Source organism: Elaeis guineensis, chromosome 6, assembly GCF_000442705.2.
Source record: "Elaeis guineensis isolate ETL-2024a chromosome 6, EG11, whole genome shotgun sequence".
Taxonomy (NCBI): Eukaryota; Viridiplantae; Streptophyta; class Magnoliopsida; order Arecales; family Arecaceae; genus Elaeis; species Elaeis guineensis.
The window spans coordinates 71,646,440-71,665,777 of NC_025998.2; positions in this window are offsets into that span (position 1 = coordinate 71,646,440).

Sequence of the window (19,338 nt, forward strand, 5' to 3'; positions counted from 1 at the left end):
AATTTCTATCACGAGCGGCCTTGGTCGAGACTCCTCGACAAATGATCCCCATCCGAGCTTCTACGGGGATCGGACTCCAACCGAGACCTGGACCCCCTGGCAGGCCGCTGTAACGGCCACGACTCTGCTCCACTCCCTGTAACAGATTCCGCACGGCTCCATCACTCCCTGGCAGGCCACAGTAACGGCCATGACTCTGCTTCACTTCCTGCGATAGATTCTGTGTGGCTCCATCACTCCCTGGCAGACCACAATAATGGCCATGATTCTGCTCCACTTCCTGCGACGGATACCACGCGGTTTCTCCACCCTCTGGCAAGTCGCGACAACGGATGTCGCTCCACTCCCCGCAACAGACTCCACATGGCATGTCCCGGTGATGGCCACGATCCCACTCCACTACTCTTCGCAACAAACTCCTCCTGACCCTGGGCAGCCCACTGCCAGACGGTTACAGACATCGCTATCAGTCTGTTGCCCCCTCCGCCTATAAAAGGGGAACCCCAGATACGTTATTCTTTAAGCTCTAATTTTCTATCCCAAAACTCTGCTAAAATTTTTGTTCGAGCACTCCATTCTTGTTGAGGCAGAGAACTGACTTGGACATCGGAGGGTCTTGCCGGAGCAACCCCAACTCTGGTTTAGACTTCCTTTGCAGGTCCCGGTGGCAACCGTGACTCCCTCGACTCCAGCTTCTCCGACGCAGGTGGATTTTTGCACCAATAATTTTATATTTCTTTCACTTAATGATAATGTGCTTCATGTTGATAATATGAAGAAAAAAAAGAGAGAGGATGTGAATGTCACATACCTCTGGTACTGTCGATTTGGCCATATAAATGGGTCAAAGATTAACAAGTTATACAAAGATAATTTCTTTGATCCTTATGATTATGAATCATATGGAACTTATGAATCTTGCCTTATAGAAAAAATGATCAAGACTCCATTTACTGGACATGGAGATCAAGTGAGTGACATTTTGGACCTTATACATATTGATGTATGTGGTCCAATGTCAACTCAAATCAGAGGTGGATACTCTTACTTCATCACATTTACTGATGATAGGTCAAGATTTAGATATGTGTATTTCATGAAATATAAATCCAAAGCTTTTGACAAATTTAAAAAGTATCAAAGAATGATCAAAAAATAAATTGGTAAAAGTGTTAAAACTCTTCAATTAGATCGAGGGAGAAAATACTTATCTAGTAGTTTCTCAATTATTTGAAACAAAATGAAATATTCTTTCAATGGATATCTCCTTGTACTCCATAATTAAATAAAATTGCAGAAAGAAAGAATCACACCTTATTAGATATGGTGTGGTCCATGATGTGTTTCATGGATCTTTCAATATCCTTTTGAGGATATCCTCTCGAGGCTGTAGCATATATTTTAAATAAAGTGCCTTCAAAATCTATTTTTAGCACTCCATATAAAATATGAAAAGAAAAAAGATCCAATCTTAAGCATATTAAGATTTGGGGTTGTCCGGCTTATGTGAAAAATATTGATGGATATAAGCTGGATGCTAGATTAGAAAAATGCAGGTTTGTAGGTTATCCTAAGGAGAGTATAGAATACTACTTCTATAACCTTGCTCAACAAAAGGTGTTCGTTGGTAGGCATGTCATTTTTCTGGAGAAAGAGTTTATCTAAGAAGGAAGTAGTGGGAGGTCTGTTGAACTTGAGGAAGTTCAAAACCTACAATCCATTCAGAATTTACCAAATAGTTTTCAACCAGTTGTACCCATTGTTGAGGCACAGCCATTACACATACCTCCTCTCTAAAGGTCAAGTAGAGTGCGTAATGTACTACTCAGGTATGGGTTTGTCATTGAGAATGACAATACAACCTACATCATTGAAAATGATGATCCCATGACCTATTCGAAAGCTATCATAAGTAGTGACTCTGACAAGTGGCTAAATGTCATGAAATCTGAAATGGACTCCATGTATGTTAACCAAATATGGAGTTTGGTTGACGTGCCTGAGGGTGTGACCCCAATAGGCTACAAATGGGTCTTCAAAAAGAAGATTGGAGCAGATGGTCAGGTAAATACCTATAAGGCCAGGCTGGTGGCAAAAAAATTTCAGACAAAAATAAGGTGTTGATTATGAAGAAATCTTTTCGTCGGTAGCCATGCTCAAGTCTATTCGAATAATGCTTGCTATAGCAGCATACCATGACTATGAGATCTGACAAATAACGTCAAGACTGCCTTCTTTAATTGAAATCTTGAGGAACAAGTCTATATGACTTAGTCAGAGGGATTTATCTCAAGTGAGAGAGCAAATCTGCAAGCTGAATAGATCCATTTATCGATTGAAGCAAGTATCAAGGAGCTAGAACATCTATTTTGATGAGACAGTCAAATTGTTTAGCTTTATCAAAAATATGGATGAACCTTGTGTGTATAAGAAGACTAGTGGGAGTGCTATTATCTTTCTAGTCTTGTATATGGATGACATATTGCTCATTGGGAATAATATTCCAATGTTGCAATCGGTCAAAACTTGACTATCACAAAAGTCTTTTATGAAAGACTTGGATGAGGCATTCTATATACTTGATATTAAGATCTATAGGGATAGATCGAATAGAATACTAGGCTTGTCCCAGTCTAGGTACATTGACCTTGTGTTGAAGAGGTTCAACATGGAGGAATGTAAAAGAGGTTACTTGCCCATAGTGTTGGAAAATATATCTCAAAAGCTAATCGTCAAGCTGTTGACGGTTGAGCAATCAAGTATTATAATTGATTTGTTAATAAATAAAATATATTTTTGGTATTTTCATCATAAGTTTTTATCTTCTAACGAACTTCATTGTTATGATGAAGTCCTTAGAACTATTCAGATTTGATAAAGAGAAGATTTATCGATTAGTCCTTAAAATTATTCACGATCAAATGATTGGCTGTTAATAAGGACGACAGCTTCTATCGAGCATAGGTCGCTGTAGTGTTAGATGTGTGCCCTAGATGCCAGATCGGCTGACATATTCCTGTACAAATCTAAGGGCAAAATTATAATTTTAACTATAAATGAATAAAAGGGTTATTCTTCTATCACATTGTGTACATTGTGTCTGTGATACATCCTTTGAGTTAGTGGGAATATTAATTCATATTTTCAAGAGTTGAAAATTTAAGGCATGAATTTACATAACTAACTCATAAACTGCTCCTGACCATAGGATCATCACGAGGATGGTGATCGATCCGAAAGGTTGGTGTACGATCGCTTTCTTAGGATAGATGAGTCTTGAGTCTACAGTGTGGAGACATCGAAGTGAGAGTACAGATATTCATTGAAAATGAGAGTACTGAGCATGACCATCTCGAGCAGTCATAAGGAAATCTACCTTCTCGTCGATGACTAGCTTGATGCTGCAGTTGTATGTTTAGTTCTTTGATCTGAGGTGCATCGTCGGATCACCTTGAGTATGTTATAGTTTGACTACACTATAACTCGACCTCCTAGACATCCAAAATCCTGAGGTGTATGTTGGCTGTAGCATATTCATTGTAGGAAGCAGATCGCATCAAGATGGGACATATCAACCTCGGTAGATGAGAGGAGTAGTCCTATGGTGATCAAAAGATCGAGTCCTTAAGCCCATGGCCATGGCAAAGTGAAATAATGGAAAAGAGTTTTCCATTGTGGTTTCACATCAGACTCGAATCGATCGATTGATTTATATGACTGATGTTGGGTTTGACGAGTTCACCTTAACCCTAATTCAGTCGGGACTCATGATAGAGGAACTCAATCACACAGGTAGCTGCACTGAGAGGTTCATCTTCAGTTCTGATGGGTTGCCACCATATACTGTTAGGTGTCACTGATGGAATTTAGGAGCAATTAGAATGATTTTGATGATCGATCATTCTAATTGTCTGAATCAGAAGAGTTTTGATCCATCGAAAGGAGTTTCGATGATGTCGATGATGAGATCACGACATGTCTCATTACCATACAAAATTAAACCTAACTAGGTCACACAAATAAGAGTTAGGGTCTGGATGTCATCAATTGGCTAGCCCAATTGATTTGGATAAGATCCAATTAGGTTCAAGAAAATCGTGCTAGCACTCGATTGAGCCTAACTTTCTCCTCATGTAATCTTTTCTGTCTCTACTGAGCCAAATATGATCTGGCTCATCCAGAGAACCTTGAAAAGGTTTCTCTCAGTTTAAATAAAGCTTGTCTAGCTCAGAAAAGGCTTGTCTTAATTCATGAGATGAATTTAAGACAACACCTGCTAATTTCTAGCACCTGCCAATTTTATTTTAGGATATCTATCAAAAGTTGACATATGGGTCTTAAACTGAAGAGGACTTATTGGAGGATTTTTATGGAGTGTCCATATGCCTAAACCTAATCAAATTGGGTTCCATAATCAGATTATGGCATGAGCCCAATTGGATTTAAGTGGGCGCCCCAAATGGATAAGAACCAAAGAGTCCTGATAAACTTGGACTCTTTGGCGCCACCTTATTTAAGCCTATCCATTGTTGGTGCCAACATAGGAGAGAGCATGGGGATTCTTATCTGGTATGATCAGATGATATCACTCCACCAATCAGAATTTTTCCAAAATTTATTGGAATTTTTTGATTGGTCGAATGATGTGGCACTGCGTAGCATACAGGGTCTATATAAACCCTGCTACACCTAGGGTTTCAGGGTAGAACTTGTTTTGTGCAAAAAACCCATTGACTACTGCCTCCTCCCATCTTCTCTATCACCTCCCTGCTCTCCTTTCTCCCCTATTCATGTCCAAGAAGTTGGACATTCATCTGACATAGGTGCAAGGCATGGTGACGCCTGGAACAGAAGGCTGTAGGACTTCTTCGACAGGCTGCTGCTCCAACTTCAGAAAGACTTTTGAAGATCTTCCTAATCAGATTTAGATCTGATTTTTGGAGCATAGAATCATGAGGGGAAGATATTCTAGATCCTACCTAAGTAGATATTGGTAGAGGCCAGGTGCTTGCGTGGCTACATCAAAACCTCAGGCAGTGCTGCGATCATCTATAGGGTAATTAGATTACCCTTGAGGTATGTCTATGTTTCTCATACTTTTAGATTTAATTTTGAAATTAAAATATTAGATAATAAAATTAGATCTAATAGAAATTAGATCTAAAATAGCGTAGGATAAAATTTAAAATTTATTCCACCCCAGATTTGATGAAATCTGGAAGATCCTACACAGGAAAAATGCAGTTTTTCCTTCAAGTGGTATCAGAGCCAGGTTGTTGGCTCTATTTCAGATCTAATTTAGATCTGATTTTAGTTTTAATTTATCTGATATTAAAAGATTTTAGATATCACATCAGATGTGATAGGATCTGAAATTAAAATATTTAAAATTAAATCTAAGATGATCTAACATGCATGAGATGCATGACTAGACTAGGATTAGTTGAATCTATGAATAGTCTTAAGTTTTATATTTTAATGAGATTAAAATATGATTTAAATCTAATTTATTCTCTATTTTTTTGATGTTATAAGTGTTATAATCAGATAAAAAAATAGAAAATAAAATTTTAATTTTTTCATAAAATTAATCTGTTACATGCCTAGACTAGTTGTAGAACTGATCTAGTAACTTGTCTAGAATAGATTTAATTTTGAATAGTTCAATTTAAATCTTATTTTTTAGATATTATATGTGATGTATAAGATCTGAAAGCATGTTAATTAGATTAATTTTTGATACATGAGATGTATGCAAAGCATGTATTAGTTAGATCTTAAATTGTATATGTGATATGTTAATTTAGATCTAACTAGTTTTGTAGTTAAATTTATATATCTGGTTAAGGTATTCCTCATGGCCGTCCGATCATAAGAATGAAGTAGGATTTAAAGGCCCTTTTCTCCCATTCAATGGGGTGTTCATATGACGTGTAGGGGTACCGCGTGTTCATCCTTAATCAGAAATCAAAACTTACTTTTCTGCAAAATCTTAGATCCTAAAACCCTAAGATTTATTATACATGCTTTTTTTTTATGAACCCAAAACTTAATTAATATATTAAGTTTATGATATTAAATTAGGTCTAAAATTGAAAATTTCAGATCTAAGATATTTTCATAAGATTGGGTTCGGGCTTGGGTAGCTCAATTAGGTCTAGCGGTTGATCAAATCGAATCAAGAGTTGGTTAGGTGAAATCATGAAAGCTAATAATTAACCAGCCTAATAGGATTAAGTCTGGGTCAAGGTCGAATCACATTTAGATGTGACTCGATCATGTTAAGACCTAATTTGGCTCAGAGGTTAGAGTCTGGATTGTAGGCTAACCCAATTAGTTCTGGTTCGACAATTTGATGTCTAAGGTAAGTTCGGCAGATACGATCGATTGGTTTTTAATTGGGAGCTACTCGACTCGAATGCGTTCTTATCGAGTTAATGGCATATCCCTTCCACCGGTCTCACTTACCTGGCCATATATGTCGACCCAGTTTTGATTTGACGTGGCTAACAATTCGAGCTAACCCATGTCACTAGGTTAGTCATAATTGTTATTACTATATCAAGTCAAGTTTAAAGAGACCTAAATCAAATCTCCCTAAGAAAATATTAAGTCTAGGTCTTCCACCATTGTGGATGTGCGAGCCTTTCCCGGGGTTGATTGTTCTCAACTGGTTACAGTGGCTCAGTTGCACTGGAAAGATGCAACCATGTCCATTAGGCATTGGATGCTACGGATTAGAGGATGGGTTGGGCTCAATATTCCAGATACGGTGAGGGACCCAATCAGGAATCTAGTTCATGCAAATGGTGGGTTTGGCTTAACTAAGGATTGGAGTAATATCCCGAATACGGTGAGCTTCATGAATTAGAGACCAAGTTTTGGGTGCACCATGATTAGAGAATCATTGGACAAGAGTTGTCCACTCATCGGTTGACCCATCACCAATAACTGTTAGGTGAGGTGATGAGCCAGTCGGTAAGACCGCACCACCCACTAGAAATCACTAATCATGGAGATTTTCACATCTCTACCAAGGGAGTGTAGGGATCTGAGAAAATAGTGGGAGCCTAATTTGTTTAAAAATAAAAATCCTAAATAAATTGGTTGAGTCTGATTACAAAATTTAACTAGAAACTTTCGACTCTCTACAGGAAACATGTCTGCCTCAAACCCCCTGACCAAAATTCTAGACACTCATAGACTGACTGGACCAAATTTTAAGGACTAGTTGAGGAACTATAGAATTATTCTGGATTTCAAAAAATTGACTCATGTCTTGGACCAGGACCCACCTGCCATGCCAGTACGTCCGACTGCTGAACAGAAAGCGTCTCTGGAAAAGTGGACGGACGATGATAATAAAGCTAAGTACTACATGTTGGGTGCAATGTCTGATGACTTGCAGCACCAACATAAAAATATTTTGACTACCCGTCAAATGTTGGCTCACCTACAAGAGTTGTTTGGTGAACAGAGTCGCGCAGCCAAGTATCAAGTATGTCAAAGATTTTTTAAGGCCAAGATGCATGATGGGCAGTCAATCCAAGATCATTGTTTGACAATGATCAAGGATCTTGAGGAGCTTGAGAAGTTCGGTATCATCTTAGACAAGGATTTTCAGATTGATGTCATCCTTCAGTCCTTGTCCGATACATATGGTCAGTTCATCATGAACTTTCATATGCATAAGATGCAATGTACCTTGGTCGAGTTAATGAATATACTGGTTATGGCTGAGCTTTCAATGAAAGGTTCAAAAGGCTCAGTTCTTACTGTGGAGTGGACTTCTTCCAAGAGAAAGTCTTTTGAAAAGAAAAAGAAGTCTGCGAAGAAGCAGAAGGTGGATGGGAAGAAGAGGAAGTGAAACTGTCCTCAATACCTGGTCATCCTGAAGAATAAGAAGGATGGTCCTTCTGGAGGTATGCTCATTATCGAATCTAACCTTACGATTTCTTCTGCATCCAGTTGGGCACTTGACTCTGGTTCTAGTGCTCATTTGTGCACTTCTATGCAGGGTCTTGAGGAGAGCAGGAGGCTGAGGGATGGGGAGATGATCCTACACGTCGGAAATGGAGCAAGAGTTGCTACCGTGGCTGTGGGAACCTACCCTCTGTGATTATCGTTAGGATTAGATTTAGTTTTAAGAGACAGTTATTATATGCCTGCAGCAAGCAGAAATTTGATTTCTGTTTCATGTTTAGCACAAGAAGGCTATGTGATTAGCTTTCATAAGGACCATTGTAATATTTTTTATGAAAATAATAAAGTTGCAAATGATTTTGTTATTAATGGTCTCTATCAGTTACATGTTGATGTATCTGTTTTTAATATTGAGCAAAATGTGAATGCCATAGGAATTAAAAGGCCTAGAGATAGTCTAAATGATAAGTATCTGTGGCACCTAAGGCTAGGTCATATAGCGGAAGACAGGGTTAACAAATTAGAAAAATTCGAGCTACTGAGTCTGTTGACTTTCGAGTCATATCCAGTTTGTGAATCATGCCTTCAAGGCAAAATGACCAAGCTTCCTTTTGTGGGACATGGGGAAAGAGCCACAGACCTACTTGCCCTAGTACATACGGATGTGTGCGGCCCATTTGATGTACCGGCTAGAGGCAACTTTGTCTACTTCATTACCTTTATCGATGATATGTCTAGGTACGGATATGTATTTCTAATGAAACACAAGTCTGAAGCATTTGAAAAGTTCAAAAAATTCAGACATGAGGTAGAAAAAAAAATAGGAAAGCCCATTAAGGTTCTTCGATCAGATCGAGGAGATGAATACCTTAGTCGAAAATTCCTAGACTATCTTAAGAACAATGGCATAGTCTCACAATGGACTCCACCTGGAATGCCTCAACTCAACGGTGTTTCAGAATGGAGAAATCGGACCCTATTAGATATGGTCCGTTCCATGATGAGCTTCAGGGACCTCCCTGATTTTCTTTGGGGATATTATCTCATGATAGCAATTTATGTATTGAATAGGGTTCCCTCTAAAACCGTTCCTACCACACCGTATGAGATATGACATGGTAAGAAGCCAAGTCTGAATCATCTCAGAATTTGGGGTTGTCCGACTCATGTCAAGAGACAGTAGACGGACAAGTTAGAGTTCAGGTGTTTTAGAGCTCGATTCATAGGATATCCTAAAAAGTCATTAGGATACTATTTTTATATTTTGAAAGACCACAATGTGACTGTGAGTCGAAATGCTATTTTTCTTGAAAAATAGTTTATTCAAGATGGTGGCATCGGAAGAATAATTAAGCTCAAGGAGAATATCTCCCAAGAGCAACGAGCTAAAGAACCTGAGGAACCCAATCAATTAGAACCAGTCCTAACACAACCTCTTCCACCTCATAGATCAACTAGGGTTTCCCATCCTCCTGAAAGGTACCTAGGTACCATACAAGAGAATGTAGAGGAAATGTTCCTCACAGGAAATGGGGTTCATGGTGATGATCCCAAGACCTATGATGAGGCGATATCAGATATCGATTCTGAGAAATGGTTAGAGGCAATGAGATCAGAAATTGACTCGATGCACTCAAACTAAGTCTGGACCTTGGTAGATCCATCTAAAGGTATTGTACCTATTGGGTGTAAATGGATCTTCAAGAGAAAGATAGGTGTAGATGGGAATGTGGAGACATTCAAGGCTAGGCTCATAGCGAAAGGTTATAGTCAGTGCGAAGGCATTGACTATCAGGATACCTTCTCGCCCGTAGCCATGCTAAAATCCATCCACACATTGCTTGTTGTTGCAGCCTATTTCGATTATGAAATATGACAGATGGACGTGAAAATGGCGTTCTTAAATGGACATCTTGAGGAAGATATCTATATGGAACAGCCGCTTAGATTCACATCCAGTGATGATGATCACAAGGTCTGCAAGCTGCAAAGGTCCATTTATGGACTTAAGAAAGCATCTCGGAGTTGGAATATTCATTTCAATGATGTGATCAAAATGTTTGGTTTCATCAAGAATGAGGAACCATGTGTGTTCAAAAAGGTCAGTGGGAGTGCAGTTGTCTTCCTTGTATTGTACGTGGATGACATCCTCCTAATTGGGAATGACATTCCCATGTTGACTCAGTCAAAATATGGTTGTCTAAGGAGTTCTCTATGAAAGATCTAGGAGAGGCATCCTTTATACTGGGTATTAAGGTCTATAGAGATAGACCAAATAGGATGCTGGGACTTTCACAGAAGATGTACATAGAGGAGGTGCTAAAGAGGTTTAGCATGAAAAACTCCAAAAGAGGTTTATTGCTTTTTAGACATGGCATTCATCTCTCCAAGAAGATGTACCCTAGCACACCTGAGGAGATTGAACACATGAGCAAGATCCCTTATGCTTCGGCAATAGAGAGCCTCATGTATGCCATGCTATGTACACAACCTGATATAGCCCATGCTGTGAGTGTCACAAGCAGATATCAGTCGAATCCAGGCAAAAAACACTGGACTTCTGTGAAATGTATCTTTAAGTACTTGAGAAGGACTAAGGATATGTTTCTGGTCTTTGGGAATGGAGAACTCCAGATTCAGGGATATATAGACTCAGACTTTATGTCTGATATAGATGATCGAAAGTCAACATCTGGGAGTCTGTTCATTTGTAATGGTGGTGCAGTTAGCTAGAAGAGTTCCAAGCAAATGGTGATTGCAGATTCCACCATGGAGGTAGAGTACATTGCTGCATCGGAAGCTGCGAAGGAGGCATTCTGGTATAAAAAGTTTGCCGTAGAGCTTAGAGTGATGTCATCGGATGCCATCCCTCTTTACTACGACAATAATGGTGCCATAGCCCTAGCTAAAGAGCCAAGGTCTCACCAGAAGTCCAAGCACATCGAGCGGCGATTCCATCTGATCCGTGATTACCTCGAAAAGGGTTATGTCGAGGTCAAGAGAGTCGACTCCACAGACAATGTGGCAGACCCGCTGACTAAGCCATTGGGCCAACAGAAGATCGAAGCCCACCTTGAGAAGATGGGACTTAGATATGTAGCCAATTGGCATTAGGTCAAGTGAGAGTTTGTTAGATGTGTGCCCTAGATGCTAGATCGGCTGACACATTCCTGTATAAATCTAAAGGTAAAATTATAATTTTGACTATAAATGAATAAAAGGGTTATTCTTCTATCACATTGTGTACATTGTGTCTGTGATACATCCTTTGAGTTAGTGGGAATATTAATTCATATTTTCAAGAGTTGAAAATTTAAGGCATGAATTTACATAACTAACTCATAAACTGCTCCTGACCATAAGATCATCACGAGGATGGTGATCGATCTGGAAGGTTGGTGTACGATCGCTTCTTTCGGATAGATGAGTCTTGAGTCTACGGTGTAGAGACACCGGAGCAAGAGTACAGGTATTCATTGAGAACGAGAGTACTGAGCGTGACCACCTCGAGCAGTCATAAGGAAATCTATCTTCTCATTGATGACTAGCTCGATGCAGCAGTTGTGTGTCTAGTTCTTTGACCTGAGGTGCATCGTCGGTTCACCTTGAGTGTGTTATAGTTTGACTATACCATAACTCGATCTCCTAGCCATCCGAAACCCTGAGGTGTATGTTGGCTGTAGCATATTCATTGTAGGAACCAGATCGCATCAAGATGGGATCTATCAACCTCGATAGATGAGAGGAGTAGTCCTATGGTGATCGAAAGGTCGAGTCCTTAAGCCCATGGCCATGGCAGAGTAAAATAATGGAAAAGAGTTTTTCATTGGGGTTTCACATCGGACTCGAATCGATCGATTGATTATATGACTGATGTTGGGTTTGACGAGTTCACCTTAACCCTAATTCAGTCGGGACTCATGATAGAGGAACTCAATCACACAGGTAGCTGCACCGAGAGGTTCATCTTCAGTTCTGATGGGTTGCCACCATATACTGCTAGGTGTCACTGGTGGATTTTGGGAGCAATTAGAATAATTTTGATGATCGATCATTCTAATTGTCTGAATTAGAAGAGTTCTGATCCATCGAAAGGAGTTTCGATGATGTCGATGATGAAATCATGACATGTCTCATTACCATACAGAATTGAACCTAACTGGGTCACACAAACAAGGGTTAGGGTCTGGATGTCATCAATTGGCTAGCCCAATTGATTTGGATAAGATCCAATTAGGTTCAAGGAAATCATGCTAGCACTCGATTGAGCCTAACTTTCTTCTCGTGTAATCTTTTCTGTCTCTACTGAGCCAAATGTGATCTGGCTCATCCAGAGAACCTTGAAAAGATTTTTCTCAGTTTAAATGAAGCTTGTCTAGCTCAGAAAAGGCTTATCTTAATTCATGAGATAAATTTAAGACAACATCTGCTAATTTCTAGCACCTACCAATTTCATTTTAGGACATCTGTCAAATATTGACATATGGGTCTTAAACTGAAGAGGACTTATTGGAGGATTTTTGTGAAGTGTCCACATGCCAAAGCCTAATCAAATTGGATGCCATAATTAGATTATGGCATGAGCCCAATTGGATTTAAGTGGGCGCCCCAAATGGATAAGAACCAAAGAGTCCTGATAAACTTGGACTCTTTGGCGCCACCTTATTTGAGCCTATCCATTGTTGGCGCCAACATAGGAGAGAGTATGGGGATTTTTATCTGATGTGATCAGATGACATCACTCCACCAATCAGAATTTTTCCAGAATTTATTGGAATTTTTTGATTGGTCGAATGATGTGGAACTGCGCAGCATATAGGGTCTATATAAATCCTACTGCACCTAGGGTTTCGGGGCAGAACTTATTTTGTACAAAAAATCCATTGACTACTGCCCCCTCCCCTCTTCTTCACATCCTCCCTACTCTCCTTTCTCCCCTCTTCATGTCCAAGAAGTTGGACATTCATTTGACATAGGTGCAAGGCGTGGTGACGCCTGGAACAGAAGGCTGCAGGACTTCTTCGACAGGCTGCTACTCCAACTTCAGGAAGATTTTTGAAGATCTTCCTAATTAGATTTAGATCTAATTTTTATAGCATATAATTGTGAGGAGAAGATGTTTCAGATCCTACCTAAGTGGATACTAGTAGAGGCCAGACGCTTGCGTGGCTACATCAGAACCTCAGGCAGTGCTGCGATCATCTACAGGGTAATTAGATTACCCTTGAGGTATATCTATGTTTCTCATACTTTTAGATTTAATTTTGAAATTAAAATATCAGATAATAAAATTAGATCTAATAGATATTAGATCTAAAATAGCATAGGATAAAATTTAAAATTTATTCCATCCGAGATTTGATGAAATCTGGAAGATCCTACACAGGAAAAAGGCGATTTTTCCTTCATGCAGGCCATATGGGTTGGTTATCCTCTTAACCAAGAAGTGTGGAGATATTGGTATGGCATACAAGTGAGATATAATGGTACATCACCATTGAACGTGACCAACTCTAGAGCATTTTGCTATCAAAAATATCTCTGATGGGATATAGGTATAAGTGTCCCTTGGACCTAGGATCACCTCAGTGACTTGCATGCAACTCACTGTGCTTTGATACTGGACTAACTGAATTTTTAATTCAGTGATGGAAGGCTTCTGGGCATGGTCAAATACTTATAAAGTCAGAGTATGATCGAGATGGGATTGACCACTCCAAGAGTTGAGAAGAATGAGTCACTGTATTTCAATTTAGCAAAACTTTGGCCAGGATAATCCATCAGATGGATTTGATATTTTGAAATACAATGTGGACAACCTAATCAAAGTTGATAGTTGAACTCTGAGGTGTCCTATGATCATTTTGGTCAAGGAGATGAATTATATGGAAACTATATCCGCATGGGTTCTAAGGATGTTGTTCTACACATTCGACCTATCCGGTCGTCGAGTACCATTGCTAGATGGTCACTTCGATTGGTACAAAAATTTATTTTTATACTACTAGCTTAGGTTTAGTCCTACGAGATCACATACATTAGAGTTCATGGTCCGATCGGATGGTTGATCAACAATTAAGAATCATTCTAGGGTTAAATGATCAATACGATTGACATTTAACCTAATGCAAGTGTTGCAGGAGGATCAATTTGCAATTCGTTTGCAAATTGGCTTAATTTGATTAAGCCAATGGACTGAGATTAAGTTTAATTGAATATGATTTAATTATATTTAGTTTGGGCTTGATTGGATCAAGTCCAATTGGTTTATTGGATAAGCCAAGTGCAAGGAAAAAACTGATCCTAGTTCAATTAGGACTTGGGTCAACCTAATTTCTAATTTGATTAAAAAATTAAATCAGATTTAAATATAATTTAATCTGATTAAATTAGATTTTTAATTATATTAAAATTTATTTTAATTAAGTTGATCTAATTTTGGTTTGATTTGATTTGAGAAACCAAATTAAAATAAATCATAAGATAGAATCCTAGTAAGACTAGGATTCCACCTTGCATCACATATGCCCCCCCATGCCCTCTCTCTTATTCCATGCCAATCCCCTCTTATTTTGTGCAACAAAAGCCCTCTCCCAGGTCTTTCCCATATCCAAAAGATTTTCTCTCTTCTTTCATACATGGAAAGTGGTTGTGGATCAAATCAAAGTAGGAATAAGTTTGGATTTCAAATTTTATGAGATAGAGTTTTAGAAATTCAAAACTCTTTTCTTTTTGCATCGAATTTACCCAAATTTTTTTAAAAATTTTTTATAACTTTTAGGGCATACATTGTGCACCCTTTGCTGGTGGTCCATGCACAAAAATAAAGAGGAGGCGCCTAAGAGTTGGGCGCCCCTTATCTTGCCATGTTTGGATAAGCCTTGACTAGGTATTTGACCTAGACAAGGACTCTATCATATCTCTCTCTATAAAATGAGTTTATTTATAAAAGTTTTGGTAAACATAGATATTTGAGAAATCTTTGGGACATCCAAAAATCAAAGAGAAAGACCTTTGGGTCATGGAGATATAATAGACACAAGATAGGGTGTCTAGGAGAGAGTAAAGAGAAGAAGAAGAGGGTCTTCTTCTAGGATTGTTAGTTTCATCTCTTCCCTTCCTCCATCTTGAGTTTTCTGAGAGTGTCTCAGATCTAAAACTTCTCCTCCTACTTATCATCTTTAGAAGAGCCCAAATCAAAAAGAAGAAGGCACCTAATCAACCATCGAAGAAGGATCAGCGCAGTACTAGCATACTGTGCTGACTTCCTGAAGCAGGACTTCTGGTCAAGATTCATGGGCTCGTGTGGATGACTCCTAGAGATCGGATGTGTGTGCAGTTTGCAACATCATCTTGAAGCCAGATCTGTAAGGTTAGAATGTCTAACTTGCAAGATAATAGATTTGATCTATTGTTTAATACATACATTAGATGTAGTATAAAAATATGTTGATATGATCAACATGTAGTTCATGCTCTATATATTTTAATTTTTGATTTAATGCTATGTAATAATTATGTAATAAGATTTTAGATCTAAAAATTTTCTAATTTTAAAAAATAAATTTTGATTTATTTTAGTCTTCCGCTGTCTGATCTTGAAAAAGTTTCATGATCTAACCCTGAAACCCTTGATCTAGTTCCTTCAATTGGTATCAGAGCTAGGTTATTTATTATATGATTATTTATATATACTTAGATTATTTTTTAAATTAAATCTAATTTATAATCTAATTATTAAATCTAAAATTAAAATTTAGATCAATCACGAACTGCAAGATTGTCCTGCTGTAAGGTTTACCCCTTACAGTGCAAAGATTGTCCTAGTTCGTGTAGATCTATCTTTAATCATAAATTTGTTAGATATGATATAGATTAAATTTATAATTTATTATATTTAAAAGATATTTAAATCTAAAATAAAATCTTTTTGTTAATAATTTTTATGCAAAAAAATTATTTAAAGTTGAAATTATTTCAATTACATGAATCTGTTTAGATTAGATCTAAAGTAGTTTCATATTTATTTCATTTGCATCTTGATTATGAATCAAATATGCAAAATAGTTGGTAGAACCATATTATAAAATTATTTTACAAATATAAAAATTATTTTCGAAAAGTCGAACCCAACCCTCAGCCCAAAACTTAATTAAGAATTAAGAAGTTGTTTGATTAGGTTCTAGGATTGTGAATTGAAGAACCTAAGACACAAACCATAACACATTGGGGTAATGGGTTAGTGGGAATTAGGTCCATTAATTGGGTTAGACCTATGGTTAGATTAAAAATAGACTTAATTATAGAATTGACTAAATCTAATCAATTGTTGTCTTAGATTAGGTCAAGGATTCTCTAGATCAATTACAATAGTTGTAGTTGGTGAAGTCCATGTCTTTAATGAGAACCAAATGGACTTGATTCTTGGCTAAGCGGTCTAGCATGAACTGTAAGGTTGATCTAATCGAAACTATTTAAACCAGTTAGTGTCTAAGGTAAACCAGACTGGTGGTTTTTAATTGGGAGCACGCTTATCTGGCCATTTTTTATGGTGTCTAAGGCAAGCTTTGGCCGACCCTCCCATTGATCGAACTTACCTGGCCTCTTGGTGAAATTATATTTTGATCGGATCACTTGACTATTCAAGCTGACCCATGTCAGCTAGGTAAATCAGTGTGACTAATTTAGGTACTCCTAGACCAGCACTTTTAATGGTCTCCCTTAAGCTGACTTGGTGAAGCCAGTGGGAGAATCATGATAAGCTGGTTCATCTGACCTTATCCTCTAAATCATTTAAATCTTCTAAAATTATTAGATCCTTAAAATGATAAAATTATGGAGATAACTGAGTCATAACCTCCCATTAAGGTGTTTGATAATGAGTCTATTAACTCAATAATCATTGCAGATCCAAAGGCCTGGTGCTTGTTGACTAATAGAATTATCACTCATCATATGACGACTTGGAAGTGTCTCTCTAATGGTGGTTTGGTTGGCCAACCAAAGTTGGGCTTAATCATTCGTTAGTTAGATGCACCAAGTATGGTCATGTTAATGGTTGGACCTAACCAGATCCTTACAGTGGAGGCCAAAGCCTACTGATTAGATTTCTGGGGCAAAATTAAAATTACTAAAAATTATTTAGAGAAACAATTGATTATGAACCTACCCTTAGATGTACATGGGTTGGCCAATCAAAGTTGGGCTTGTGTACAGTCTAAGTGGATTCTAATACCCACTAAGGAATTAGGGTAATTCCTCGAATTGAAGGTAGAGGCTATCAATTTGAATAAAATAGTGGGAGAAACCTTTTGATTAAAGTTCAAATATTTAGGTTTAATGAATCAATTACTAATTAGGTTATGGTTTTTCTTTGAGCAGATATGGCCACTTCCCTATCGCTCTGATCATTATTGGACAATGATAAGTTGGTAGGACCTAACTTTGATAGCTGGTACCGAAAGTTGAAGATAGTCCTGGAGCATGAACTGATCCTATATGTGATAATAGATCCTACACCTGAAAAGCCAGCTGTCAATGCATGTGGAACAGTCAGAGACACTTACCAGAAGTGGCTCAGTGATCGGACCACGGTGCGCTGTATCACGCTGGCTGCCATGAGCGAGAAGTTCAGTCACAGATTCGAGATGGCTCAGCCAAAGGACATGCTTCAAATGTTGAAGGATGCCTTAGGCACACCCGATGATGTGGAGAGGCACAAGACTAGTTGTGCCATTTTCAACGCCAAAATGTGGGATGGTGCCTTTATCACTGATCATGTATTGTATATGATCGAGCTGATGGAACGATTGAGCAAGCTCGGCTTTTCCTTGCATGACCAGCTTGGGAAAGATGCAATACTGAACTCGCTGCCCAAGTCTTATCTCCCATTCCTCACTCATTATAGAATGAGAAAACCTGAAGTAAACTACCACGGGTTACTGGGTTGCTTCAGAACTTTGAGAAGGATCACCAACTCCACAAGGAGTCAGTGAACTTAGTGGGAGGTTCATCTTCTGGTTCTCGATCCTTTAAGAAAGGGAAGAAGAATAAGAAGAAGAAAGTGAAGAAGGTGCAAGTTCAGGCTGGGACATCAGTGTAGGGCCAGACCAGAAAGATCAAGTCCGATAAGAGTCTATTCTACTGGCAAGCATCTTAGATTAGATAGTGTGTCAGATATCTACTTATGGTACTGTAGGCTAGGTCATATAAATAAGAACAGAATAAATAAGTTGACTCAAGAGGAAATCTTCGAAGTCAGTGATTGTGAATCACGTCCAACTTGTGAGTCCTATCTTCTAGGTAAAATGACCAAGTCACCTTTTACTAAAAAAGGTGAGAGAGCTACTGAGCTCTTGGGCCTAGTACATACTGATGTATGCGGGCCCATGAGCACAAATACTAGAGGTGGATATTTCTACTTCATAACTTTCATGGATGATCTATCCAGATATGGATATGTCTATCTGATGAAGCATAAGTCAGATTCATTTGAAATATTCAAATGATTTTGAAGTGAAGTAGAAAAACAAACTGGGAAGAATATTAAAACTCTTCGATCTGATCGAGGAGAGAAATATCTTTCTAGTGAGTTTCTCACATATCTAGAAGAGAATGAGATTCTCTTCCAATGGACACCTCCATAAACACCACAGTATAATGGTGTGTCTGAAAGGAGAAATAGGACTCTATTAGACATGGTCAGATCCATGATGGGTTTTGCCAGCTTACCGATATCCTTCTGGGGATATGCACTCGAATCGGCCCATTATCTGTTGAATAGGGTTCCAAGTAAGTCTGTAATTAAGACTCCATATGAGATATGGACAGGGCGTAAGCCAGCACTTTCACACCTTAGGGTCTGGAGGTGCCCGACCTATATCAAACATGTTGATCCTTGAATTGATTTTGATTATTACAAAGCATTTGAGGGGATTACTAATAATTCTGGCTTAGAAAAAGACTTATTGCAACTCAGGGGCAAAATCATAATTTTGTCAAGACCTGATCCAGAAGCCTCAAGAGCAAGAACTGAAGACATACAATCCATTGAAAGAAATTTTAACATTTTTGGAAGTGTATTTTGTAAGAAAATCAGATTTTTAATTTTGAGTCGACCCCATGAGTTGACTCATGGCTTAAAGGGTGGAACGGCATGCTAAAATTTTGGTTGACACTCTCTGTGAGTCGACCCCATGGGTCGATCCCTTGGCATGAGTCAACCCTATGAGTCGACCTCTGCTGCTTTGCAGGTCAAAATTATAGAACAGTCATTTTCTGTTCTATTCCACAGAGGTCGACCCTATGAGTCGACCCATGAGCATGAGTCGACCCTATGAGTCGACCCCTGTGATGGGAAAGTTTTGCAACGGCTAATTTTTATCCCATTTTAATTGCATTTAATACTCATTTAAT